Raw genomic sequence first — 9,374 nt, forward strand, 5'->3', positions numbered from 1 at the left:
AATTTCTCCATGAACTCCTCTTCTTTTACATTAATATAAATGCAGGTATTTTAAAACAATACATCCATTATTACCCATCACTTAGTAAAGTCCAAAATATAAAGATAAATCTTCAGCAATTGCCTGTAAGCAAATGGATTAGGTCAGAGGTTGGTAGGTAAGGTTTGTGCTGCACACAAAGGGGCTGAAATATCAGTTAAGAACAGTTATGAGACATAGCATAATGCCACACTTGCTCCCTTTACTGCAGAAAGGCATGTGATGTAAGAAACCCTTGAGACCCATCCACACTCTTAAGTACAGATTAAAAGTATGCCCTTTTATTTCCTTATTTTGAATTCCCCATTGTCTTAGTTGCTTCACACACAACTTCAGAGATTATAACCTAGGAATTGCCACAGAAAAAAAAAAAAGTCACGCAGCAGACAAGCTGTATGCTCATATTACAAACCTGACTCTCATCAATTACTACTTATACATGTATGCATATGTGCATATAAATATGCATGTGAGAGAGAGGGAATATTAAAATAATGTATGTACTATATTTTTAAGTACCATACTTTATAAAATTCCATCCTTTAAAATAATTATCATAATATAATATAGAAGTATGCATACATATGTTTTACTCTGTTCCTCTGGTTAGTATAATCTGAAATTAGAAGGTCGAGTCTTTTGAATGATCAAAGGAGTGGTTTGATTTATTTTCTACATCAAACAGAGATTTGTTTTTCAAAAAACAAGCTACAATTATTTCACTTACTTATTCTTCCTCTGAATGCTGTTAACCATTTCTTTTCCTACTTAAGCAGGAACTGCTTGCCATTTTCATTTACTTTCATCAGTAATGATAACAAACTCTCTATTCAGTGCAACAGCCTCATTCCATTAGCCTGCCTTCTGTTTTGTATGGTTCTGTTCTTTCTAATATTTGTGTATCAAAAGGAATTTTCTTTTTACATTACACCTGAACTTCCAATAAATGTCACTTTTCATTTGTGGTGTCCTAACAATCCTCACAAGGGGAAAGTTTTCACAAAAGACTAAGTTCTTCACAGTAAAAACCCTAGATTTAAATACACACAAGGAAAGAGCATCCATTTGCAATCATCCATCTTCAGTAATTAGCCACTTAAAGGCAAACCAACCCTTAAATAAATGATAGATACAAACGTTTCTGATACTTGACTAAGCCCACAAGTTTACTTCTAAAATATTCATCCTCATGTTAAAATGGTAATGATACCAAGAAATTGTTTTCAGTATCTATACCACAGATACTGTATTCTTCTTTCTTTTTCTTTCTTTCTTTCTTTCTTTCTTTCTTTCTTTCTTTCTTTCTTTCTTTCTTTCTTTCTTTCTTTCTCTCTCTCTCTCTCTTCTCTCTTTCTTTCTTTCTCTTTCTCTCTCTCTCTTTCTCTTCTCTTCTCTTCTCTTCTCTTCTCTTCTCTTCTCTTCTCTTCTCTTCTCTTCTCTTCTCTTCTCTTCTCTCCCTCCTCCCCTCCCCTCCCCTCCCCTCCCCTCCCCTCCCCTCCCCTCCCCTCCCCTCCCCTCCCCTCCCCTCCCCTCCCCTCCCCTCCCCTCCCCTCCCCTCCCCTCCCCTCCCCTCCCCTCCCCTCCCCTCCCCTCCCCTCTCCTCTCCTCTCCTCTCCTCTCCTCTCCTCTCCTCTCCTCTCCTCTCCTCTCCTCTCCTCTCCTCTCCTCTCCTCTCCTCTCCTCTCTCCTTTTTTCATTCTCTTTTCTTTTTTTTTTTTCCCAAGAATAAGCACAGAATTTGAATTTTGGGTGGTTAAAGATCATTAACAGGACAACACCTGGATTCAGAGGGTCACATAAGTACAGTGATTTTTCAGTGAGAGTAGGGATAGATTATTAAGTTTCTGTGACAAAAAGTTGTAGCAGTAAAGATTGACTGAAGACACTGATGATATTGGAACAGGATTTCAGATAGAATAAAACAAAGCAGCTGAACTGAAGACCTAGTCCATTATTTCAAAAAACCTTTGTTTATTTTCTGCACCTTTGGTCTATTGCCAAATGCACTTAAGATTGCACTGATAACTGTTTAAATTTGGCTGAACAGCAACACAATGCCAAAGCACAACAGGTGACATAGAAGAGACAAATAAAAATATCCATAGAGTACATATGCATGTCTGCCAAGTATGAATTTACCTATAAATTATCAGCTGTAGTTGCTATCAGGATGTTACAAGCAAACATGTGATGATGTGCATGCTCAATCACAGTGTGTAAAAACCCAGAAGCAGCAGTTTTCTTAAAACACACCTTTAGTTGCTTTACTAAGTAGGAGCTTACAGAATTATCAGAGAGGAATGTGAACAGCAGCGTAAAATACATTGCAGTGTAGATGTGGTGTTACAGATGTCTTGTTTCCCCTTTGCTCTGGATACATCCTCATCTGCTGGCAGCCACAACACATTTATGATAACACAAACACTTTATTTGCAGTGATTTTGTAAATAGAAGTCATTGTTCTGCAAAGTTCAAAATGCTTAGATACCATTGAGGGTCTACAAACGCAAGAGAGTTTCATATCACTGAAATTAATAGAGCCTATATATCCAAAGTTTCTCTAAAAGCTTCAGCTTTGTTTTCAAATACATGTTTATGACCTATACATTTACTAGGAGTAATATTTATTCTTTAAATATAAATATAAGTGTTAATATACCTTATTCTTTGATTATTACATTTTCATGTATAGAGGTTAACAAATATAATAATAAATTCTCTGGAAAATATGGCTCAGATATTCTACACATATTTGTGATATTACATTGAATTGATTGAATATTTTCAGCTCAAAAAAGATACTCCATCATAGGAAATTGATTGAGGGAGGAATGTGTGAAAACTTCAGAAAGCCTTGGTGATTGTATTCAATGGGGGAGGAACAGAGAGGGTTGCAGACAGAATTGAATGGCAGTATTGGGAAGGCTCATCTCAGACTTATTCTCCGAAACTTTTTACATTTTTCCAACAAGGTCATAAAATACATCACAGCAGCATGTGATTAGTATAAGCCATTAAACCTTGTTATAAGGGTAAGCATTTCTGAATAACCAGAGACAAGTGTGCTCCAGTGCACATTTAAATGCTGGTATTAAGCTCTGCAACATCAAGACAGGGAAAGAGAAAGCGGGGGGTTCAGCAGAACAAAATTCTGTACAGGTTTTCTCTTGTTTCCCATGTTCCAATGTCTCTGTGCAAGGCTACTTCTCTGTTCACTTTTTTCTTCCTTGTTGCTTCCAACAAAAAAAAGATTTGAGAATACTTGTTGCTTCCAACTGGTTAAGAGGAGCAGATAAGCTGTCCTTTATAAACTGCTTTGCAGATCAATCAATAATACATGCAGTCAGCATCCCAGTAACTAAAAGGGAGTAATCATTTTTGCTTCCGTGACAATTAGAGGCAAAAGTACCATATCTGCAGCGATGAAATATTTATTAGTAAGTAACCATGCTTATGTAAGTCCGTTTTTCAGATTAAATACTTGTTCATTGTGCGTATATATACAGACATCAATGTAGGATGAAATAACCATCCTAAGTCCTGTCAGTGTTCTTATCGCAACACATGATGTATTTATGAAGCAATTTCAGCAAGGCTAAACTACAAAATGACCACTCCAACTACGATTTTATTATGATTGCAAAGTCATTATTGCAAACCATGGGCCCAACCCTTCTGTTACACCAAGACTATCAAACATGTCCATGACAGCTGCTCCAGGCTAACAGTGATGTACCTGTCAGACAAATGAGAGCCTCTTTTTCTCTGACAAGCTCCTGTACTACACCACGGTATGTCAAAGCCCAGTAACTGCTATGAGCTCAGAGCAGTGGCAGTGATGCAGAGGAGAAGGTGCACAACTCTGCAGACTGATGTATGACAGCTTAAAATCATATTGATAGCTCCAGGGTAGTAATATCTTGAAAACATGGCTGTATTCCCCTCTACCCCTCTTGCTGTGTATCTTTGCCTGGATTTAAAAAGCTAAAACTGGCTCTTTATAGGACCTGATTCTCATTGAGGCATTGAATTCAACTGGAATATAAATATCTAGTAAAAGTAATTTTAAAACCTCTATGAGAAAAACTTACAGTAGGTACAAAACACACTAAACTAAACCCTTCATATAATTCTGTAGTTAGTGAAGAATTTTATTTGCACTCAATTTAACGTCTTATGAAGAAACATAGCTCAGCTTCATCTTGGTCTTTCATACCTGTGAGATTTCAAGCAAACTGCAGACTATCAGCAGCAGAATCTTGAAGCTCATTAATCAAGGTGTTAGCATATTCCAACAGATTGTTAACAAAGCAGAGACTGAAATATACAAGCCACTAGAAAGGAGAGGTTTCAGCATACTTATGTTCTGGAAATGCTAAATAGCACTCAGAAAGTAATTGCAGATCTCGGACATAATCCACACATTTTTCTGGTGTTGGAAGGAAATTGTGGTGAGTCTTCATCTCAGGAACAGGCTGATTAGGATTTTCTTGCTAAAAATGACAGACTCATCACCTGTTGCAGTTGTCTTATGCTTATTTGGCAGCTGCTAATCCTTTATATAAATTTCAAGTGAAAGGAATTTAGCAGCCAGAGAGGGTCTGTGCAGCTGAGCCTGGTGGAAATGTTTATTAAAGACACTCCAGTAGGTTTCCAGCTGTTTCTTCCACCTGCTTTACTCTAAAGCCTGGTGCAGAATAATGGAAACAGCTGAGTACAGATGCCCATTCTGGATTTCATTTCACTGTGGATCAGCACAAAAGCTTCTTGGACACAGGAAAACTATGTGCCTATTGTTAAGGAGGAAGCCAGTAATGCATTTGTGTCCTTCAGATGGCACATTCTGATGTTTGTGCTGGAAACAGTGAGTGGAAATCTTAGTTGCTGGTACCAAAATCTTCACTACATTGGCCAACTTCAATGTGGTCTTGATATTGCAGATTAATATCCTCCTAGTTTAGTCTAGAGGGTAAAGTTTGTTTCCCAATATGATGAAAACAAGGATGTCAATGGCATATAATCTTTTTAAGGACATAAGTAAATAAATGGTCCTAATGAATACGCCACCTGCAGAATAGAGAAAGAGCCAAAGAGTCTATGCAGCTCCTTAGAGTTGGTTACAAAGCCATGAGTTCAGAGTGAGGTTCTCTCTAACAAAAACTGTCAAGAGTAGCTGAACTTAAAAGGGCTCTCCTGGGTGCAGAGAGCTCTCCCTCGAACCTACCCGAAAGTGACTCCCATTCAGTATAAGGAAAAGTGGAGGCATCCTTAGTTCAGCAGTCTAGATTGTGCAACTCTTCTCTCTCTACAAAATCAAGTCAATTAGTGAAACTTTTAATTAGAATGGCTATTGGTGTGGGCTAGATCATAATCAGGTTGCTGCAGAAAGCAATCAAAATTGCTTAATCTAAGGGTAATTATTAAATAGACTTGCAACATCTGGAGCTTCTTGGGAGGGGAATATTAACCTAAAATACAGGGGATTAGAAACAAGGAAAAGAGAGTAAAACAAAAGTTTTCACTTGACAGAAATTGTTGCTCATGACATCATCACAGGCATATATCTTATTAAAGAAAAAAAGGAAAAAAGTGATTGTTGCATTCGTGTCATGGTGTAACCCAGATGGCAACCATCATGCAGTCACTCTGACTTCCCCACCAGCAGCCCAACCTGCGCCTAAACCATAACAACCTATCTTTCCTATCAGTAGGAAAGACACCTCACTGCTACCACCAGTAGAGCATGGCAAAAGTCGTCTTTTTTCCTAGGAATGAGGAGACTCTTTCTCCCTCAGATCTACTCTCTCCTGCTTGACAGTTTCTTTCTCTAGGTTTGTTATTTTCTTTCTAACTTTGCTTTTAACTCCCCATTATTATCTGTTTGCTGAAGTTTCCTTTTTCTATCATCAGTCTTCTGTTTTACTGCCTAGTATTTTCAACTCTCCTGTTGACTCAGCATCTTTCCCTCGGATCTTACAGTTTTATTTTGCTTTCTGATCTCAGTCTTCTCTCCAGTGCAAAGTAATCCTTTCTGTACATAATGAAAGAGGACTTTAAAATTGCTGGAGGAGGAGAACCTCATTCCATCCCACTCTTACCAGTTTGATTCCATTGTCAGAAAGAGACGCCCAGAGCGTGGAGAGGGCATGTCACGGGGAGAGCACCTGAGGAGCAAAACAAACAAATTCCAGCCTAGGTCAGCTGGGGGTGGGGGGGGGGTGGGGGGGGGGGTGGGGGGGGGGTGGGGGGGGGGTGGGGGGGTAACTCAAATGCCTCTATGCAAACACATGCAGAATGGAGAGTAAACACGAGGAATTTAGAGATATGCACACAGCCAGAGGGCTATGATTTCACTGACATTTGGAAGATGTGATGGGAGGGCTCCTATGACTGAAGCGTTGGAATGGAAGGATGCAGGCTTTTTAGGAATGACAAGCTGGGCAGACAAGGAGAGGATTTCAACTACCAATTGGAGTGCATAGGGATGGATGAGGAGCTGACTGAAAACTTAGGGGTCAGGGACAAATGACATTATACTGGGGCTCTGCTGCAGGTCACCCAGGAATACTGAGCAGATAACGGATATAGACAGATAGGAGAAGCTCCACATTCACAATCCTGATCCTCATGGGGGACTTCAACCACCCCAAAATCTGTTGAAAAAACAATCCAGGAGGTTCCTGGAATTCCCTGGTGTTAACTTTCTTCTGCAAGTGAGAGGAGCCAATGAGAAGAAGTGTTGTGCTGGGCCTCCTTCTCACCAACAGGCTGGTGATGAATGTGAAGCTCAAGGACAGCCTGGATTGCAGCAGCCATGACATGATGGAGTTCAAGATCCTAAGAGAAGCAAGGATGGCACTCAACAAGCTCCCTACCCTGGACTTTGGAAGAGTAGACTCTTCAGAGATCTGCCTGGTAGACTACCAGGGAATATAGCCGCCATTCCTATGAAAGGAAAGAGAGGTCCAAGAAAACAGGTTAATATTCAAGGATCATCTCCAAGCTCAGAAGCAATGACAACAAAGAGGAAGTCAGGAAAAAACACCAAAAGGCGTGTGTGAATGAACAAGGAGATCCTGGACAAATTCAAACATGGAAAAGGATCCTACAGAGGGCAGAAGCAAGGACAGGTAGGAATACAGGTAAATTGTCCAAGAAGACAGTGATGAGGTTAGGAAAGCTAAAGTCCATACGGAATTGAATACATCCAGGCATGTCAAGGGCAACAAGAAAAGGTTCTGTATGTAAATTGCTGATAAAAGAAAGACTAAGGAAAATGTGGGTCCTCTCTGAAAGAGAGCAGGACATCTGGAAACCCAGAATATAGAGAAGGCTGTGGTACTCAAAGACATTTTGATCTGCCTTCTCTGGGAAGTGTTCCAGTCATACCATCAAAGACACAGAAGGCAAAAGCAGGGAAAGAGAGAATGAAGAAACGCCTGCTGTAACAAAAGATCAGCTCCGAGTCTATTTAGAGAACCTGAATGTACACAGGTCCATAAAATCTGATGAGATTCATCTGTGAGTTGTGACAGATATTATGGATGAACTGGCTAAGCCACTGTCCATTGCATTTGAGAAGTTGTGGCAATCTGGTGAATTTCCCAATGATTGGAAAAGGGGAAATACAGCCCCCATTTTTTAAAAAGGAAAAAAATAGAAGGAACCAGGAAACTATAGGCTGGTCCATCTCACCTCAGTGGCCATCCAGGACATGAAGTAGCTGCTACTGAAAACTACTTTCAGGGGTAGTAGGGTATGGAAAATAAGGGGATTTCTGACAGCCAAGAGTGGTTTCACTAAGTTCCAATAAAGACAGGCTGAGAGAGATGGGGATGGTCAGCCTGGAGAATGGCAGGCTCTGGGGAGTCCTTGCTGCGGCCTTCTAGTAATTAAAAGGGGCTTCATGAGAGCTAGAGAGCACTGAAAAGACCTGTAGTGATAGGATAAGGAAAAACAGCTTTTAAGTGGAAGAGAATGGGGTCAGATTAAGTATTAGAAAGACATTCTTTACCATGAGGGTGATGCGCCACTGGAACTGGTTGTCCAGGGAAGTTGTGGATGCCCCATCTCTGGGAGTGTTTAAGGCTAGTTTGGATGAGGTCCTGGTCTAGTGGAAGATGTCCCTACCCTGGAGGGTTGGAAAAAGATGAACTGTAAGATCTCTTCCAACCCAAATCATTCTATGAGTCTGTGAAAACCACTCCCCAGCTATAAATCTTGTTTCCTGTTCAGTCTCATATCTTTTGTCTCATACATTATTTTTAATGTTTTCTTCTCATTGTAGCATACTCTTTCTCTACCGTCCTCCACACTACACAGAGCTCTTTCTATCTAGGGCATTTACTTTAACCTTACCACGGGAAAGATTTGTCCAAAAGTTACTAATTTTTACTTGCAAGTAAAACTTTGTTAATAGCTTGTTTTATTTAAGAACAGGGTGCAACAAGACTGCAGATGTAATGAAAATGCAGATATTCTAGTAGGCATAGCAATTTTATTAAATAATATGCTGTCTTCCCACTCCTTTAAATATTTAAAATCATTTTGCAACTGTTTCCACATTGTACACAAGCAGAAAGCAATTGGGCAAAAATAGCAGTCATTAACTTTGTAGATGCACTAAGCACAGCAGGTAGTATATAGGATTCAAATTCAAACCACTACATTTCAGAAGCAAAGTCTGGAGGGGTTCTGCTTTCTGCAGTAGACAGAGGGAGTATCATCTGAATGCTCATTAAAATAAAACATAAGGACTGATCTTTATATCTTCATTCCTATGAGTTTTAAAATTTATTTGGAACTCAGAACAATTATGCATAAGAGGAGAAAAAGTCCTTAAACAAAACTTATGAAAAAAAATTCTAGATTAATGAAATAAACAAAATATGAGTTAACTTTTTTCCAGACTCTAAAGGATGGAAATCCAACTTTTCCAAATGTGTGAGTATGGCAGGTAGAAGTCCATAAAAGTTATCTGGTACTTTTCAGTATGCAGAACTGAAGTATGTAGTAATGTAATATTGCCTCTAACATGTTTGATATCTCCTGGGAAAAAGGTACACGGGTCATACTTGTAACAGAACATAAAGAAAAGTATGCTATTGATTGGTCTTGCTAGCTGTGCAATCTGCTTTTGCTATGTTAATTACAGACACCTTCCTTTTCCACCTTCTCCATGAAGGTCAAAAGTTAAATTCCTGTCCAACAGTTGCAAATTGCAAATACAGCCCATTGACAACCAATAAATAATTTTCTTTTGAGGCAAAGTTCAAGTCCCTTGTACCAGCAGGTGTGACTGCAGTGCAGATCACCAAGGCTGCTCCCAGAAACCA

This window comes from Chamaea fasciata, unplaced genomic scaffold (genome assembly GCF_029207755.1).
Source record: "Chamaea fasciata isolate MVZ Bird 193981 ecotype frontalis unplaced genomic scaffold, bChaFas1.0.hap1 SCAF_1, whole genome shotgun sequence".
Classification (NCBI taxonomy): Eukaryota; Metazoa; Chordata; class Aves; order Passeriformes; family Sylviidae; genus Chamaea; species Chamaea fasciata.